Source organism: Bos grunniens, chromosome 19, assembly GCF_055505025.1.
Source record: "Bos grunniens cultivar Pamir isolate PY7600 chromosome 19, Bosgru_T2T1.0, whole genome shotgun sequence".
Classification (NCBI taxonomy): domain Eukaryota; kingdom Metazoa; phylum Chordata; class Mammalia; order Artiodactyla; family Bovidae; genus Bos; species Bos grunniens.
Window position 1 is genome coordinate 44,563,354 of NC_141183.1, and position 19,897 is coordinate 44,583,250.

Below are 19,897 nucleotides of genomic sequence, written 5' to 3' on the forward strand. Positions count from 1 at the left end.
CCTCGGTCACTGGCAGGGCTTCTCTTGGGATTCACCCCCACAGGACTTCCCCATACCCCTCTCTCTATAAACTCTCATTCCTCACCTCCCTCACTGTGGAGCTAGCCTGGAGAAATGGTTCAATGTAAGCTACTGAGGGGGAGGGAAGATTGGAGGTAGAGGACGCAGATGCTGGTGTTTTTACCCCCTGTGCTACTTCAGAACAAACACAGGACCTCCTGCTATCAGCAACACTAGTTTTGCAGCCAAAGCACCATTTGTCTTGAGTCAGATATATATCCTAAATAAATCTCAGTAATCTCTGGGACTCTGGGTTGGCACTGGCATTCGTAGCTAGAGAAGACTTCATGCCAGTCCTCAAAATATGAGGTCGGACACCTTCCCATCTCTCCTTTTACTTCTTCAGTAAACATTTCTCTGAGAACTTGCCATCTGCCAGAGGCTGTGATGACGCTGGGGCCCCAGAAAGAAAGGCAAGCCCTTTGTTTGGAGTAGAGGAAACAATAAAGGAGTGATAAGCAAGTCAGCAAAAAGCTGTGACCACACTGGGGCCATCAAGGAGGGGACTAGCTTGGAATAGGATGGGGGCAGAAGTGGGGTGCAGGCAAGGCAGTCTGAGCCAGTCTTGCAAAGCCAGCTCTAGTTGACCAGTGCAAAGGAAGTTTATTCTTTTTTAAAAAATGTGTTTATTTTATTTTTTAAATTTTTGGCTGTGCTGGGTCTTTGTTGCTTTGCACAGGCTTTCTCTAGTTTTGGAGAACAGGGCTGCTCTTTGTTGTGGTGCTCGGGATTCTCATTTCAGTGGCTTCTCTTGTGGAGCACGGGCTCTTGGGCCCACGGGCTACAATATTGGCAGCGCACGGGCTCTAGGGCACTCGGGCTTCAGTAGTTACTGCTCACAGACAGCAATTGCAGCTCATGGGACCTAGAGCCCAGGCTCAATAGTTGTGACTGGGGGCTTAGTGGCTCCTCAGCATATAGAATCTTCCCAGACCAGGGATCAAACCCATGTCCCCTGGGTTGGCAGGTGTATTCCTATCCAATGCGTCACCACGGAAGTCCAGCAAGTTTATTCTTGCTGGAATAAACCAGCCAGAGGGAAGACATCGCAGTGGGATTTCAGGGATAAAACAAGTGGTGTTTGCAGACTTTGCCTCTGCCATCTTCACCCCTGCTCAACCCCAGAAACTTTACTTCATCCCCAGTTCGACTAACTTTTTAGTACTTTGTGATCCAGACAGTGAGCAGAAAAGGCCCAAAGGGAAGTGTTTACTTGAGGGGAGGGGAGAATGAGTCAATCTTCTGATGAAGAGTGGAATGGGGAAGAGGGAAGGAGGAGGGTGTCACTCTTGGCCGTTGAACTGCTTCTAGAACTGTACCCTGCTGTACAGTTAAATCAGTGGGCTTGGAGCTGCCTTTCCTGCAAATCTTGGCATCTAGAGCCCTCCTGCTTTCCTCTGCCCACCAGCCACACTAATCCCCATAGCCACCCATCCATTCTCTCAGTCACTGATGCAAAAGATACTGTTCATGAGCAAAAGAAAGCCTCTGACCTCATGGACTTCCATCCCAGTGACAGAGACAGGCAAAAAACAGTCAAACCAGTAAAGGATAAAGAGGAACAAGAAACAGAAGGCAAAAGGGAGGGGGAAAAGAGATATACTATGTTGAGAGGCCTCCTCCATAACAAGGGGACAGGTGGGCAGAGACAGAAGGAGCCAGGTAGGTAGATATCTGGGGGCAACACATTCTAGGAGGAGAGAGCAGCACCTGCAGAGGTTCTGAGGCAGGACTTCCAGGGGAACTCCGAGGCTGCCATTGCTGCTGAAACAGGATGAGCAAAGCAGGGGAGTCCTTGTAAGAGAAGAAACCCAGGGCTTCCCTCGTGGTCCAGTGGTTAAGAATTCATTCTGCAATGTGGGGATGCTGATAGCCTGAGTGCCCTAGAGCCCATACTTGGAAACAAGAAAATCCATATCAGTGAGAAGCCCAAGCACCAGAACTAGAGAGTAGCCCCTGCTTTCCCCGACTAGAGAAAGTCCACACGTGGCAACAAAGACTCAGTGCAGCCAAAGAGAAGAGAAGAGCGATCCAGAAGGAGTTTCAGAGCACCAGCTTTGCAGTCATGCATGCCTGAGACCTGCTATTTGGTAGCTGTCTACATTTAGGCAAATTGCCTATATCTCCCCCACGGCTCATTCTCCTTGTCTATCAAATGTATGGAACAGTGTTATTGCCCTTATGGTGCTCCTGTTACTGAACTATACTTGGGTCTCCTTGCCCGAAGCACAGCAAAGCCAGTCTACCGACACTGGCTTGTGGTGAAGGAAAGTACACTGTTTATGGCATGGCTCCAAGGAGAGAGTGATGCTCAAAATCCCTTCCCCAGTGGCTTTCAGGGAAGGGATTTTCAAGACAGTGTGAGGGAGCCAGTCACAGGGTACGTGATCAGCTGGTGGGTAGTTCTCTGATGGGTTGATGGTGAGTTAACAGAGTGATGTTTCAGGAATCTCTGTGTTCAGTCTTCTGGTCTGGGGTCTACATTCTGATGGCCAGCATGCAGTAGGGGGTTTAGTATCTGTGAGACCGCTTAAGGAAATGGCTCCGAATATTATCTATCACCCTTGAAGAGGAACCAAAGGTCCTTGACTTTGTTTTTAATGGCTCAACTATTATTATTTTGTCTGGCTTGACTATTTTCCTTTGTTTCTTCATTTTCTCACTTCTCTGATTAAATTTGCACTTTAGGACTCAGGGAAGGCCTAGCAGGCTAGATATTTTCTACCAACAAGATGCTGGGGGACATAGGATCTGGAGAGGTCTATCTCCTTGGGAAGGCCCTGCAGAGTCCAGCTTGGTTTCATGCCACATACTTTTAGTATAAGTCATTTACTATGACTACTTTCCCAAAGAGGTTTTTCCCCAACAACATATGCTAAACTTATGTTTCTTATCATAGAAATATATACATAACATAAAATTTACCATCTTAACCACTTTTTAGCTTGCAGTTTAGGAATATTTTCACATGTTGAGCCACCGTCACCACCATCCACCTCCATAACCCCTTTCATCTTATAAAATTGAAACTCTCTATTTATTAAATTCCTCCCTCATCCCAGCCCTTGGCTACCACCACTGTACTTTAGATCTCTATGAATTTAAGCATCTCATATAAATGGAATGATGTAATATTTGTCCTTTCACGATTTGCTTATTTCACTTTTTTTTTTGGCCTTGCGAAATGTGGGATCCTAGTTCTCTGGCCAGGGATCAAACCCAAGCTCTCTGCAATGGAGGTGCAGTACCTGAACTACTGGACTGCCAGGGGAATCCCTGTCTAACTTCACTTAGCTTAATGTCCTCAAATGTCACCCATGTTTTAGCATGTGTAAGAATTTCCTTTCTTCTCAAGGCTGAATAATATTCCATTGTATGTGTCTATCACATTTTGTATATCCATTTATCCATAGAGGAACACCTTTTGCCTATTGTAAAGAATGCTGCTATGAACACAGGTATAGAGGCACCTCTTCAAGACCCTGTCTTCCATTCTTTCAGCTATATGCCCCCAAGGTATCTGCCCCCCTGGGTGGAACTGCTGAATCACGCGGTAGTTCTATTTGTAACTTTTTGAGGAACCTCCCTACTATTTTCTGCAACATCTGCACCATTTCACATTGCCGCCAACAATGCACAAGGGTTCCAACTTCTCCACATCCTCACCAACACTTGTTATTTCTGGAGTTTTTTGGATAGTTCACATCCTACTAGGGGTCAAGTGTCTTTTTTTTTTTAATTTTATAAAAACATCTGAAATCACATGACAACAGCTTCTCTCCCACACTGTGTGTGGGGCATGTGGGCATCACATACCATCGATCACAACTTGTCCTCATGGCTTCCTCCATGCCTCAAGGGGGAGCAGGGGCTGCTACCCTCACTCTGGAGCTTTGATACAGGCCCCAAAAGCAAGGCCAGAGGAGGATAGAGTTCGGCTGGGTCTCGGCAAGACTGTTGCCAAAGTCAGAGTCAGGAGTCAGTTACTTCAGACGGAAGCAGACAGTTCCTCTTTGAATCAGTACTTCCTTCTGCTTTCTTTTCATTTGAGCAAACAGAAACCCTAAGATTTTAAACCATTTCCAGAGCAACCTAGATGTCCATTGACAGATGAATGGATAAAGATGTGGTGCATATATACAGTGGAATATTACTCAGTCATAAAAGGAACAAATCTGAGTCAGTTGTAGAGAGGTGGATGAACCTAGAGCGGGTCATATGGAGTGAAGTAAGTCAGAAGGACAAAAACAAATATCATATATTAATGTGTATCTATGGAATCTAGAAAAATGGTTCTGGTAAACCTACTTGCAGGGAAGGAATGAAGATGCAGATGTAGAAAACAGACGTGTGGACACAGTGGGGGAAGAAAGTGGGACTCACTGAGAATAGCATTGACGTATATATATGCTATATATCCAGTGTGAAATAGAGAGCTCGTGGGAAGCTGCTCCACAGCACAGGGAGCCCAGTTTGCTGCTCTTCGATGACCTAGAGGGGTGGGACGGGGGAGGGGAGGGAGGCAAAATGGGGAGGGGACATATATGTAATTATGACTGATTTGAGCTACTGTACAACAGAAAACAACGCAACATTGTAAGGCAAGTTTCCTCTAATTAAAAAATAAAAACACTTTCCAGGGAGTTCTGAGCTCCCAGCCAGACATAAGGAAACAACTTTGTTGTTTTTCATCTTCGTTTTGAACATGAGTCATTGGGAGGGCCTTCGGCAAGGGGTCCTCAGAATGGTCTCTGGAATGTGGGCAGATTGTTGCATATCCTGTCTCTACCCATCCCTGCTCGACCCCTGTCTCTGCCCGCGGTTGCGCACCATATCTGATCTGGAGTGTTCTGTGTAATCACATCTCTTGCTTGTCCCCTCTGAGCTCCTCGGGCGCCTACTCCACCCCCTGCCCCGCCCCTGCTCACTGCGTGACTTTTTCACCTTATCCTAGAAGCACCGCAGGACACAGATCTCTCTCCCTGGGACACACCCCCAGCTCCCTGCTCTTTCTGGCTCCCTGCTCTGAGATCTCCTCATACCCCTATTCACCCTCCCTGGTTGGCCCCTGGGTCTATGACGGTGGGAGAGATGGGCACAGGCCTCGTTCTGGAGGAATGAGAAGGCGCAGCAGGAGAAAAACAGTAATGAGTCTGCAAATTGAGTGCTGTATTAAAGAAAAACTCAGTGCTACATTAAATTAAAAAATAAAGGTCCAGAGGTGAAAAGTGGAGAATCGAGTGGAGGATCTTGCTGCTGAGCCAGGGGGCTGGGGGCCCATCTCAAACCTTGGCTTTGCTGGTGAGGCTTGGGAGGAGGAACACTCCATGTCCATAGGGATCAAGGTCTCTGACTGCTGCTGATGGGTTGGCAGGAGAGGTGATGGATGCTGGGTATCCGGCTGGCTCTGCTGTACTTTTGGGGTGCCCAAGATGGGAGTGGAGGTGCCAGTCAGTGGGCCAGGTGGCCAGCTCAGGGTCTGTCAGCTCCTATGACTGCAGCATACAGCAGGCACATTGAACCTAGTTTGGGATAGTTGAGATAGAAGTTTCAGAAAAAGGCATGGTTAAAAAAAAAATAATAATAATAATAAAATTTTTTTAAAGAAAAAATGATGATTTTCTTCCCTGTTTGTTTTTTTACTAGAAATACCAGCTCCTCACTGATAACCTATGATGACAATGATGCTCCTAGTGATCACATGGTATGTGGCAGATGCTTTGCTGAATTCTTTACATGTGTTATCTCCCAACAATTAAATTGTCTCCCAACATTATCTCCCAAATTATCTCCCAACATTAAATCTTCCCAACAATCTTAGGAGGCTTTATCACTATCGTCATTTTATAGATGTCAACTAAGGAGTATATCACTAGGGAGGTTAAGGAAATTTAACAAGGTTCAAATGTGGTTTTTGGTTTAGTCACTAAGTTATGTCTGACTCTTGCGATCCCACAGACTGTAGCCCACCAGGCTTCTCTGTTCATGGGATTTCCCAGGCAAGAATACTGGAGTGGGTTGCCATTTACTTCTGCAGGGCATCTTCCCCACCCAGGGATCGAACCCAGGTCTACTGCATTGCAGGCAGATTCTTTACCAACTGAGCCATTGAGCTCCAAACTTTAAATTCTGTCTAAGTACAATATGTAGGCATTTTCTTTACCTGGCCTCAGGGCTTTCTTTAATTCCGAATTCTTTCGCCATAATTCACATTTAAACTACTTCTCCAGGTTCTGCCTTAAAAAAGCAAGGTTTAAGCATACTTTAAAAAAGTCTCTGTCTCTGTAATGGTGTATCTCCCCAAATAATTTTTCTGATGAAATCAAAAGAGGAATAGTCCAACTTCGTTGCGGCAAGAAGTTTTCAAATTTTAACTACAAAAGGTTATGGATGTATTAACTAATCTTATTATGGTAGTCATGTCTCACCATATATATATACCAGTTCATTAAGTTGTACATCGTAAACTGACATACTTTTTTATGTGGCTGCACTGTGTGACATGAGGGATTTTAGTTCCCCTAGAATGGATTGAACCCATGCCCCTTGAAGTGGAAGCAGATTCTTGATGACTGGGCAGCCAGGGAAGTCCAATAAAGATTTTTTACATCTATATTTAAGTTATTTATTTATTTTGACTGCGCTGGCTCTTTGTTGCTTTGTGCAGGCTTTCTCTAGCTGTGGAGAACAGGAGCTACTCTTTGTTGTAGTTTGGGAGCTTCTCTTTGCCGTGGCTTCTCTGGGTGCAAAGTACAGGATCTGGGCACATGGGCTTCAGTAATTGCAGCACTCAGGCTCAGTAGTTATGGCACTTGGGCTTAGTTGCTCTGAGGCATGTGGAATCTTCCCGAATCAGGGGTCAAACCCGTGTCTTCTGCTTTGGCAGGTGGATTCTTATCCACTGTGCCACAGGAGAAGTGCTCCAATAAAGATTTTTGATGGATGGGGTTTTCTCTAACAAGTTTACTTTCTCTAAGTTATTGGCTGTAAGTATAAAACTCCCTCTGTACCTTTGTATCGCCTCTGACGGGCAATTTACCTTTGCTCACCAGTTGGGAAAGGTTTTTACATTTGACAAAGAGATCCAAAGCAGACAATGCGTCTCTGTTTTGATATTTCAAGAAAAATACCTGTCTTAATACCTGATCCAACCTTAAAAATCAGGGAAATGACACAGAGAATAAGGATTCCCATAAACCTGTATTTATACTGGTAACTGGAATTAATGTAGACCTCAGGGCTTTTAGTGACTTCTTCTGACCTCTTCTGGATATATTTGGGATTGCATGGCAGTCAGGCCCTTTTAAAGCAACCAGCACAATGAGAATTATAGAGTAGAAGTACAAAGTGTTTCATCCAAATCCCTGACTTTTGAGATAAAGGAAGGCCCAGTGGGTTTATGTGACTGATCCAAGGTCATCCAGTTACACGGTGGCATACGCAGGAGTAGTATCTAGATATGTATTGTCTCATTTACTGGTAAAACACAGATGTATAAACAATGGTGAACTGCATTTGATGACTGATTTTGCATTATCTACAGAGAACCATCCTTATTAGAAATGGGGGAACTGGCATAGACAAAGTGGCTGATAACCAGGAATTTAAAATTAAGATTGTTTGCAGAAGGTCATAACACCTTCAGGCCCCATATCCCTTTATCCCACAATTATCTTCACTTCCTGTTTGATGATGTATGTAGATTAACAGAAAAGAGAGTCAAAGAATTCATTTTCATAAAGAGCTCTTTTTTAGTTGCAAATTCCTTTTCTTGATTACGGTTTGTTAAAATTAGTTTGCATTCCCAGAGGAAATTTCAACTGACTCTAGGGAAAAAAGACTGCCCAGGGTTAAAAGGATTGGTCCTTTTAAGAACTGACTCTGCTTACGTTCCTGCAAAGCCATTTGGGACAAAAGAAGTGTCCAGACGTTTTTGTGCTTCAGGAGCATGAGTTACAGGTCTCCACTTTGAGCTATATCCAGATTAGAAAGCTGAATGACCACAAATATAGAGTCAACTTATTCCACATTTTAAAAGATCCAGATACATAGCATTATCTAGGTGAGCAGAGTATCATATTTGAAAGAACAAAAGCTTTGGAGGCGTGCAGTTAGTCAGTGCTTGCTAGCTGTGTGAGCTTAGGTAAATTTCTTAACCTCTCTGAGCCTCGGTCCTCAGCTATAAAATAAGACTCAGAAATGATACCTCCCCAGAGAGTTGTTTGAGAGTAAAGTAGACTGTGTGTGAAAATTCTTAGCACAGAACCTGGTACAACAGGCCAAGAGGAGGGATAGTGTTAAGTTTCTTACATTATACTCCCTCAGTAGACCAGATTTTTTTAAATTTACTTTATTAAAGTATAGTTGACTTACAACATTATATTATTTCTACTGCACAGCAAAGTGATTCAGTTATACATATATACATTCTTTTTTTTAATTTAATATTTATTTATATATCTATTTGGCTGCACCAGGTTTTCCTTTTGGCACACTGGATCTAGTTTCGAGACCAGGGGTCGAATCTGGGCCCCAAACATTGGGAGTATGGAGTTATAGCCACTGGGCCACCAGGGAAGTCCCCATATATACATTCTTTTCCTATTCTTTTCATTATGATTTATCATAGGATATCACATATAGTTCCCTTCACTATGCAGTAGGTCCTTGTTGTCTATCCATCCTGTACATAATAGTTTGTATCTGTTAATCCCAAACTCCCAGTCCATCACTCCCCTCCCCCTTGGCAACCACGAGTCTGTGTTCTATGTCTGTTGGTCTGTTTCTGGTTCATGGATAAGCTCATTTGTGCTGTACTTTAGGTTTCACACGTAAGTGATGTCATATGGTATTTATCTTTCTGTTTCTGACTTATTTCACTTAGCATGATATTCTCTAAGTGCATCCGTGTTGCTGCAGATGGCATTATTCGGTTCTTCTCCATGGCTGGGGAGGATTTTATTGTGCATATGTACCACATCTTCTTTACCCATTTGTCTGTCAGTTTGGATGCCAGGCTGGATGAATCACAAGCTGGAATCAAGGTTGCTGGGAGAAATATCAACAACCTCAGCTATGCAGATGATACCACCCTAATGGCAGGAACTAAATAAAGAACCTCTTGATGAAGGTGAAAGAGGAGAGTGGAAAAGCTGGCTTAAAACTCAACATTCAAAAAACTAAGATCGTGGCATCTGGTCCCATCACTTCATGGCAAATAGGGGAAAAAATGGAAACAGTAGCAGATTTTATTTTCTTGGGTTCCAAAATCACTGCAGATAGTGATTGGAGCCATGAAATTAAAAGACCCTTGCTCCTTGCAAGAAAAACTATGACAAATCTAGATAGCGTATTACAAAGCAGAGACATCACTTTGCCAACAAAGGTCTATGTAGTCAAAGCTATGGTTTTTCCCGTAGTCTTGTACAGGATGTGAAAGTTGGACCATAATGACGGCTGAGTACTGAAGAATTGATGCTTTCAAACTGTGGTGCTGGAAAAGTCCCTTGGACAACAAGGAGATCAAACCAATCAATTATAAAGGAAATCAACACTGAATACTCATTGGAAGGACTGATGCTGAAGTTGAAGCTCCAGTACTTTTTCCACCTGATGCAAAGAGCTGACTCTTTGGGAAAGACCCTGATGCTGGGAAGGATCAGGCCAGGGACTGAACTGGTGTCCCTTGCATTTCAAGGTGGATTCTTAACCACTGGACCACCAGGGAAGCCTTCTTTGTAGACTTCTTAATGATGGCCATTCTGACTGTTGTGAGGTGGTGACTTACTGTTGTTTTGACTTGCATTTCTCTAATAATTAGTGGTGTTGAGCATTTTTTTCACGTTCTTGTTGACCATCTGTATATTTTCTTTGGGAAAAAATATCTGTTTACCTCTTCTGCACATTTTTCAGTTGGGTTGTTTGGGTTTTTGTTGTTGAGTTGTATGAGCTCTTTATATATTTTGGAAATTAAGCCCTTGTTGTTCATTTCATTTGAAAATATTTTATCCCAGTCGGTAGGTTGTCTTCTCATTTTGTTTATGGTTTTCTTTATTGTACAAAAGCTTGTACATTTAATTAGGTCCCATTTGTTAATTTTTGCTTTCATTCCTACTACTCTGAGAGACTGACCTAAAAAAAACTGGTGCAACTTAAGTCAGAGAATGTTTTGCCTATGCTCTGTTCTAGGATTTTTATGATGTCATGTCTTATATTTGTTGTTTCTTTTTTTTTTTAATGTGCACCACTTTTTTAAAAGTCTTTGTTGAATTTGTTACAATGTTGCTTCTGTTTTATGTTTTGTTTTGTTTTGGCCCTGAGGCACGTGGTATCTTAGTTCCTCGAACTGGAATCAAACCTGCAGCCCTGTTGCTAAGTCGCTTCAGTCGTGTCCGACTCTGTGTGACTCCATAGACGGCAGCCCACTAGGCTCCTCTGAGGCACGTGGGATCTTAGTTCCTCGAACTGGAATCAAACCTGCAGCCCTGTTGCTAAGTCGCTTCAGTCGTGTCCGACTCTGTGTGACTCCATAGACGGCAGCCCACTAGGCTCCTCTGTCCCTGGGATTCTCCAGGCAAGAATACTGGAGTGGGTTGCCATTTCCTTCTCCAATGCATGAAAGTGAAAAGTGAAAATGAAGTCTCTCAGTTGTCCCTGACTCTTAGCGACACCAAGGACTGCAGCCTACCAGGCTCCTCCATCCATGGGATTTTCCAGGCAAGAGTACTGGAGTGGGGTGCCATTGCCTTCTGCAGCCCTGTATTAGAAGGCAAAGCTTTAACCACTGGACTGCCAGGGAAGTCCGTAGATTTAAGTCTTTAAGCCATTTCGAGTTTTTTTTTGTATATGGTGAGATGGCATGTTCTAATTTCACAGATTTACATGCAACTGTCCAGCTTTCCCAACACCACTTGCTCTAGAGACTGTCTTTTTTTTTTCCATCATAAACAAACTAGATCTTAATGGTGAAAGTCATACTAGTTTTGTTTTACCCACAAAAACTACTAATTTATGTATTTATCATGAAGGAAGTTTCCATTCTGTTCTTCAAAGACTTAATAAAATCGTCTAAAATGGACAAGACATATGTTCACAAAGGCTTTCAAGCGAGTCGCATGACATCCCCTTCCAGTGCTTTTTTGTTGTTTGCTTTTTGTGGTTTCACTGGGCCTTCTCCACAGTAAGGAGCCAAAGTGACTGTGTGTGTGTAATTAACATTTCACAAGCATGTGCTCAGCACATTTCTTCAAGAGGAAACAGATCTTCGTCAATGAGAAGTATGGTGCCTCCCCGAGTTATTGAAGGCAGCCCTGTCTGTCTTTTGTTGCAATGAGAGAGGGGAAGTGTGGTCCTTTCCCATTATGATATTAGAGCAGAAGTCACAGTGGGCTGCTCTTGAGAAAGAGCGCGGCGGGCAGGGTTCGGGAGTTTTGAAACTCTTGAGCCAGAGCGGTGTTGCCTTGATCAGTTTTATGATTCAGCTGCTCCCTTCAGGAAGACTTTGCTTTTTGTTTTCATTTACTTATTTTTGGCCGTGCCAGGTCTTAGTTGTGGTATGCGGGTCTTTTAGCTGTGGCATACAGGATCTTTTTAGTGGTAGCATGCAGGGTCTTTCACTGTGGCACTCGAACCCAGTTGTGGCGTGTGGGCTCTAGTTCCCTGACCAGGGATCAAATCTGGGTCCCCCGCATTGGGAGCTTGAAGTCTTAGCCCCCGGAACACCAGCGAAGTCCCAGGAAGATTTGCTTTACCCAAAATTGTTTTATTTTGTGGCCGAAAAATATTTGAGGAACATACATATAATCTCATTTCCTAATTTTACATATGAGGAAACTGAGGCTCCTGGAAGTGAAGCAGAGCCAAAAATAGTACCTGAGGATCTGTATTGGTCAGGGGTCATGAATGCCCATTACAGAAGCCAGTTCTGGATATCTTAAGCAATAAGGGGCTGTCAGAGTTCATGGGAGTCTGATAGTTAAGACTTGCAAATATCAGCAACCAAAAGCCCTCAGGAGGGCCAAGAAGTGGACAGAGTTCACAGAAAGTCCAGAAATTGTCTTATAAGCAGAGGAAACTGTTCAAAATATTGATGCCTCTCTTCCTTGGCTGCAGTGGATGGCGCCAACCTTTCTTTCTTAGTATCATGTCATTTGCTCAAGGTTCTAAGTCCCCTGAGTAAGTACCTGGCTGGCTGAGCTGAAGTCACACCCTTCTGCTACTGCTGAACTGGAGCCAGGAGAGGCGGGTCTGGCCCATTGAGCTCCCATAGGAGAGCATCAGCACAATTACCCACACACAATCAGGGAGGAACAATGCCCCAGAAGGAAATTTTGGATACTGTTTAGTGGAAATGGATGTGGCTGGCCTATGGGGCAAGCACAGGGAGCTTGGTGGCATACAGCGGATTCTGACCACATGGATAAATTGCCCCAAACAGGAAGTGTCACAGCAGGTAGGAAAGGATCCTTGCTGATGTTTAACCTGACTCTGACCTTTCCAAGGGTGAGCCTCTTTCCTGCTGTGACATCCTTACAGTTGGGAAAACCCCTGGTGGTATTCTCTGAACATACCACCAACTCATCACCGGCATGAAACTAGTTATTTAATAATCCTATACCTATTGCTGAACAATGGCTCTTTTACAATATTATTTCTTAAAATGTAGATCTGTGTCCAAGGTTGGGGTAAAGAGCTGGTTGGGTCTTTAGGGACATAATAACGGTTTATCAGTCAGGGTTCTCCTATATACAAAACCAATAGGATATGTATCAGTTCAGTTCAGTTCAGTCACTCAGTCGTGTCCGACTCTTTGCAACCCCATGAATCGCAGCACGCCAGGCCTCCCTATCCATCACCAACTCCCGGAGTTCACCCAGACTCACGTCCATTGAGTCAGTGATGCCATCCAGCCATCTCATCCTCTGTCGTCCCCTTCTCCTCCTGCCCCGATCCCTCCCACATCAGAGTCTTTTCCAATGAGTCAACTCTTCGCATGAGGTGGCCAAAGTATTGGAGTTTCAGCTTTAGCATCAGTCCTTCCAGTGAACACCCAGGACTGATCTCTTTTATACAGGCAAACCTCAGAGATATCACCGTTCGGCTCTAGACCACAAAAGAAAGTGAATATTGCAATAAACCAAGTCACATGGACTTTCTGGTTTCCCAGTGCATAGAAAATTTATGTTTACACTGCGCTGTAGTCTATTATGGAGAAGGCAATGGCACCCCACTCCAGTACTCTTGCCTGGAATATCCCATGGATGGAGGAGCCTGGTAGGCTATAGTCCATGGGGTTGCTAAGAGTCAGACACGACTGAGCGACTTCCTTTTCACTTTTCACTTTCATGCATTGGAGAAGGAAATGGAAACCCACTCCAGTGTTCTTGCCTGGAGAATCCCAGGGGCAGGGGAGCCTGGTGGGCTTCCATCTATGGGGTCGCACAGAGTTGGACACGACTGAAGCGACTTAGCAGCAGCAGCAGTAGTCTATTAAGTATGCAGTAGCATAATGTCTTTTAAAAAGTAACATAGAGACCTTAGTTAAAAAATACTTTACTTCTGGGACTTCCCTGGCGGTCCAGTAGTCAAGACTCCAAGCTTCCACAGCAGGTCGATCCCTGGTTGGATCCTGCATGCTGCTTGACACTGCCAAAAAAGAAAAGAAAACCCCAAAACAAAACAAACAGCAACAACAAAAACTTTACTGCTAAAAAATGCTAACCGAATCTGAGCCTTCAGCAAGTCATAATTTTTGTTTTGTTTTTTTATTGACGTATAGTTGATTTACAATGTTTCAAGTATATAGCAGGTGATTCAGTTATATAGACATATTCCAGTGAATCATAATCTTTTTGCTGGTGGAGGGTCTTCCCACCTTCGCCCACATAGCCGTGTGCTTCCAGAAGAACTGACATCATGCCCAGCACCAGGTGTTGCCCTGCTTGCCCTAAGAGGACTTTTATCCCCCCTACTGTTGATTGGTTCAAGAACTCAATCAATTAACACACACACATTCCCTGGACAAGGAATGGGCTCACAAAAATGTTGGTAACCAGATGGAGCCTATATGATGTAAAGAGAAGTTGGCTGGAACTTCTGAAAACGCAACATCCTCCTGCTGGAGAGAAATCTGCCAGAAGAGGCCATCTGTCTTCCTCTGGATGTGGTCAGATGAGGCTCAGAATTGTGGCAGCCATCCTGCTACCAGCTAGGACAAATCCATCTCAGGCGAAGTCCAAGAACCAAAGCTGAAGCCCTGATTGTATTGCATCTGACCACCCTCTATGGATGGACTTCTCCAGTTAAGGGACCCAATACATCCTCTTTCTTTTTTAAGCCAGTTTGAGTGGGGTTTGGGTTACTTGTAACAAACAGAACCCTAACAGATGCACTATGAAGGATGCCATTGACATGGACTTGGTGGTAGGCTAACTCTGACAGAATCCCTCTCCTGTCCTGCTGCGGAGGGTGAGGCCAGGCAGACACAGCCAGCAGGAAGCCTGCACAGCAGGGCTTTCTCTCCAAGCAGACAGCTGCACCAGGCAGGACCTGCATTCAGTGGGGCTTGCCCCCAAACCAAGCAAACTGGGAGATGTCACTGTATCTACGAAAACATGCTCCAAATCCAAAGAAGAGGACCGCCATGGAGAGTCAGGAGGAATCCTCCAATTTGAAGTAAATTTATGCAGCATTTTAGAGAATGTATGAAGTGGATGTTATTGTTTAATCTGCTCAGGATCTCTCCCCCACCTTTTGACAGACCTGTGTCCATTTGGACCTGTGTCAGGGAATGAGACCCAGCCTAGACCAATAAGCCTGGCCCTGAAATGATTCCTGAAGCCAGAAGAGAGGAATTCTATTACCTCTTGGGTTACAGAGCTGAAAAAGAATGAACTTAGTGTTATTAATATTCATGTTTCTAACCAGGAGGCAGAAATCCAACAGCAGTAGGGGAAAATGAAGCCAGTAAGCCTAAGGAAGGAGAGAAAGAGAGAGGAGGGCCTGGCAGCAGGAAGTCCCTGGTTTCAGTCCCTCTCTGAGGTCCCCAGAGACATCCTAGTTTCTGAGATTCTGTCTCCAGTGTCTTTCCAAGAAGATCCTCATTTGCCTCAAGCCACATCCAGCTGGGTGTCTGTTTCTTGCATGTGAAAGGGCCCTGGCTTGCAGAGCTTCTGCTTCACGTCCTCATCCAGCCAAACTGAAGGGAACATTGGCCAATACAGAGCAAGAAGTCATAAGGAGGGATCCCTCTGAGATCAGGAAATATTTTTGTGGAGAAGGAAACAACAAATGCCAAATGAAAAACCTCTTGGAGGCGGAGCTGCCAAAAGTTAATTTAGTGAAGAAGACAAACTTAAGAAGTTCACCTCGAACTCAGGATACATATGAAAATTACAAAGCCAAGAGTGATGGGAGGACTTATCCAGGAGGTCTAAGATAGATATACAGGCTAACAATGGTTTATTCAAAATCCCTGGAGTCAGATGCGCTTCTGGAGTCAGCATTTGGGTGATTTTAGAGAGATGAGGTAGTGAATACACTGATATTACATACACCCCCATGGGATCTAGGTCAGCACTCTATAATCAAAAATATTACATTTCTTCAGTAAAACACTGAAAGAAATAAATAAAGACAATAAATAGTTTCATATCATGTCAGGTCAGGATTTACTGCCAAAGGAGTGTTGCCAGCTCAAGAGAAAATTTTTGGTTTTCAGAGAATTTTAAGATTTTGGAATTGTGGCTACAGGGAACTGTAATAGGAATCTCAGAAAAAGAGCACAGAACTGAAAAAATAGGAGAAACATTTTAAAAATCATGGTAGGGGGAACAGTCAAGAGCTGGAGATAGTAAACCTGAAGCTGAAAAGGTCAAAGAGTGAGAAATAAAATTAATTTAAACCAGACAATGCACTCTTATTCACAGTTTTAATTTGAAAGATAGAGAAAGAAATCTATAAGAATATAGATAATTCTGATAAATAATTTATTGCAATGATTTAATGTCTCTATACTAAATTTTTTATCCTATACACACTAAATACCATTTGTTTCAAAACACATATATTATATTTATACAAATTGATCATTTACTGGGCTGCAAGGAAAAGCTCAGTTATTTCTGAAAAATAACTTGACCAAGGTCACCTAGCTGGAAGGTAACAGAGGTGGGAATTCAATCCAGAGTTCCATCTCTTCACTTCTCCAAATATTTTAATATTCTCCAAGGACATCAAGTAGGCAGTAATTCATTTCCAGGTACTGAACACAGAGATAAGTATTGTCTTAAACTTGGGGATAAAGACTACCACTGGATAAATGTCGAAAACCATTTAAATATTCAATAAATGTTAGTTGGTTAAATAAATCAATGAATGTGCTAATAAAAACATGAAACCAAGGAATTTTGTATTTTACATGCAATGTACTCAAAAGCACCACTCGTTTTTAGAACATGTTTGTGACACGGTTGGGGAAGGCAACTCTTTCTTTATAAGGCAAATGATGTAGCTATGCTGCTATTAGGTACCATTAGAGGAAGCATTAAGACAAGGATGTACATGCGACCGAATCGCAGTAAAACTTCCCTGGGGTGACTGGGATCAACGGGAGATGGGGCCTCAAGAGCCTTAATGGGTTCCACTGACTCTCCCTCAAAACTTTTTAAGCATCTCTCATGGTGACCAACCCTGGAGTAATGCACATTTAATTCAGCTGCTAATGCAGGAAAATCAATAGTTCTGCACCACAGATAGTTTATTACACGTAATCTGAAGTTTAACACATAAATAAATGATGTACCCAAACCATGGCATTTAAAGAGTACAATCTGGGGCTCTTCTTTTCCCACAAATCAAAATATTTCTTCCACCTTGCTAAATATTTCACATTAAAAATAATAAAATAATGTAAAGATTTTCTTTAAAATCTAGGCTGGAATCATTTAGAAAAATTTTCTTTTAAAATAATCATCATGATGGCTTTTATTTGAATAATGCTTTACTGGATGTTTTCATATGCATGGGTGTGTGCTCAGTCGCTTTGGACTCTTTCTGACCCTATGGACAGTAATGCACCAGGCTCCTCTGTCCACAGTATTCTCCAGGCAAGAATACTGGAGTGGGTTGCCATACCCTCCTCCAGGGGATCTTACCGACCTGGGGATTGAACCTGTGTCTCCTGTATTGCAGGCAGATTCTTTACCCACTGAGCCACCTAGCAAGCCCTTGTTTTCATATACCTCACTGTATTCTGAGACTCCTCCTCAAATCTTTGTGAGTTAGATGGACAAGTAAACCCATTTAGCAGATAAAGCAACTTGAGAGGTGAGAAGAAAAGTCCAATTCTAAGAACTGGGAGTTTAGGACTTCCCTGGTTGTCCAATGGTTAAAAATCCACCTTCCGATACAGTGGATGCAGGTTTGATCCGTGATCTGGGAACTAAGATCTCACATACCCCCAAGCAACTGAGCCCAAGTGCCACAACTACTGAGCCTATGCCACAACTAGAGAGTCTGTGCACCACAGTGAAAGATGACCCAATGAAGGTCTCGAGTGCCACAATGACACAGCTAAATAAATAAAAAAAAATTTTTTTTTTTACTTTACAATATTGTATTGGTTTTACCATACATCCACATGCATCTGCCACGGGTGTACACGTGTTCCCAATCCTGAACCCAGGAGTCTAACATCTAGTCAGGGGTATTTTGAGCACCAAAAGAGACTTGGTCTTATTTGGAGCTGGTGGAACTGGAAGCAGTTTTACCTTGAATTGCGTTTACCACTGGAATTTGCACATGTCTGCACTTGGTAAATTAGGCTCACCAGAGTTTTAGTTTTCTTGAAGCTTGTTTTGTAGGTTTTTGGAGACCTCAGGAAGTGAGAGTTGAGTTAATCATACCCCTTAATTCACAGCACATCATCATCAGCTTCTTCATCAAGGAATTGCTCTTATTTTGTTCAATTATAGTTTTCCTTTTAGGTTCTATTCCCTACTCCATTTATATAAAGTTCAAAACAGGCAAAACTCTTCTCTAGTTACCAGGCTTGGGAAGGCCCCTAAGGTGTTCCTGAGGTGCTGATAATGCTTCAGTTTTTTTTTTTTAACTGTGTCATGGTTATACAGAGTTACTCACTTTGCAAAAATTTATTGTGTTGTATACTTATGATTGGTGTGGTTTTATAGATACATATACATATATATATTTCACTTCAATAAAATTTTCATTTAAAAAATCTTGCTGGAATTCTTAATGGAGTTACATAAATTTATAGATTAATTTGGGAGAGAACTGACATCTTAGAATGACTAAGTCATCTCATTCATGACCCAATTGCTAAAACTTTATTAAGAGGGATATTTGTCATTAGGCATACAGGTCTGTAGTTTTTTTTGTCTTCATTGTTGCTGTTTTTCTTGCAATGTCTGAATTCAGTACCAGGGTAATGCTGGTCTCAAGGAGTGGGAGGGGGAGTATTCACTTCTTTTCATTTTTCTGAAATAGTTTGTCAAGAATTTGTGTCATATCCTCCTTAAACATGGGAGAATTCCCCAGTGAAGCTACCTGGGTCTGAAGTTTTCTCTGGGTGGTGATTTTTTTCTTAAAACATGTTTTAATTTTATTTCTCTCCCAAGAGCCAGAACATCGTCCTAGCCTACAACACAGTCCCCCACTTTGCCCCAAGGGTGCTGGAGGTTTCATGCCATCGCTTGTGTCTCTTTTCTATTCCTAATTTATTTATTTTTTAATTGAAGCATAATTGCTTTACAGCATTGTATTGGCTTTTGCCAAACACCACCATGAATCAGCCATCGGTATACATATGTCCCCTCCCTCTCGAACCTCCCTCCCCATCCCACCCAGCCAAGTCATTTTTAACTTCAGATTCTATTTCTTTAACAGATATAAGGCTATTCTGGTTATCTGTTTCTTCTTGAGTGAGCTTTGGTGGTTTGTATCTTTCAAGAAATTTGTCCAGGGAGTTCCCAGGTGGCCTAGCGGTTAGGATCCGGGCTTTCACTGCTGTAGCCTGGGTTCAGTCCCAGGTAGGGGAAGTCAGATCTCCAGGAGCTGTGCAGCAGCAGGACCAAAAAGAAAGAAAAAGGAATCTGTCCATTTCATCTAAGTTGTCAAATTCATTGGCATAAACATGAATAATCTTATTATCTGTTTATTATCTTATTATCTACTTGTCTAAACAATCTGTAGGAATGTCAACTCTCCCATCCCTGTTTTGCTGACTTCTGTCTTCTATTTTTTGCTGAGTATTGGGCTAAAGATTTTTCAATTTTATCGATCTTCTCAGAGAACCAGCTTTTGGTTTCATTAATTTTTTTCTATTGTGTTTCTTTTCTATAGTTTATTGATTTTCACTCTGTCTTTATGCTTTCCTTTCTTCTGATTACTTTGGGTTTAATTTGCTCTTCCTTTTCTGTACTCTTAAGGTGGGAGGCCAAGATCATCGACCTGAGACAACTAGATCAATGGAATAGAATGGAATCCAGAAATAGACCTGTACATACATGCACAACTGGTTTTTTAATAAAAGTGGAAAGAAAACTCAGTGCGAAAAGGAGAGTCTTTTCAACAAATGGTGCTAGGACGGGTTAGATAGCCATGTGCAAACAAAAGGAGGTGCTTCCCCGGTGACTCAGGGGTCAAGAATCCACCTGTAATACAGGAAACGCAGGTTCAATCCCCGGGTTGGGAAGACCCCCTGGAGGAGGGCGCGGCAACCCGCTCCAGTATCCTTGCCTGGAGAATCCCATGGACAGAGGAGCCTGTCGGGCTACAGTCCATGGGATCACACAGAGTTGGGACACATCTGAAGCAG

At 42.9% G+C, this 19,897-nt stretch overlaps 1 long non-coding RNA gene across 4 annotated transcripts in view; it reads left to right on the plus strand.

The window, feature by feature from the left end:
• Positions 1 to 19,897, plus strand: part of LOC147352489 (uncharacterized) — a 49,330-nt gene that overhangs the window by 8,209 nt on the left and 21,224 nt on the right. For all 4 annotated transcript variants that reach the window (XR_015148215.1, XR_015148214.1, XR_015148216.1 and 1 more), the window contains exon 2: positions 5,707 to 5,764. This is a non-coding gene — a long non-coding RNA (uncharacterized LOC147352489). The remainder of the gene's footprint in view (positions 1 to 5,706; positions 5,765 to 19,897) is intronic.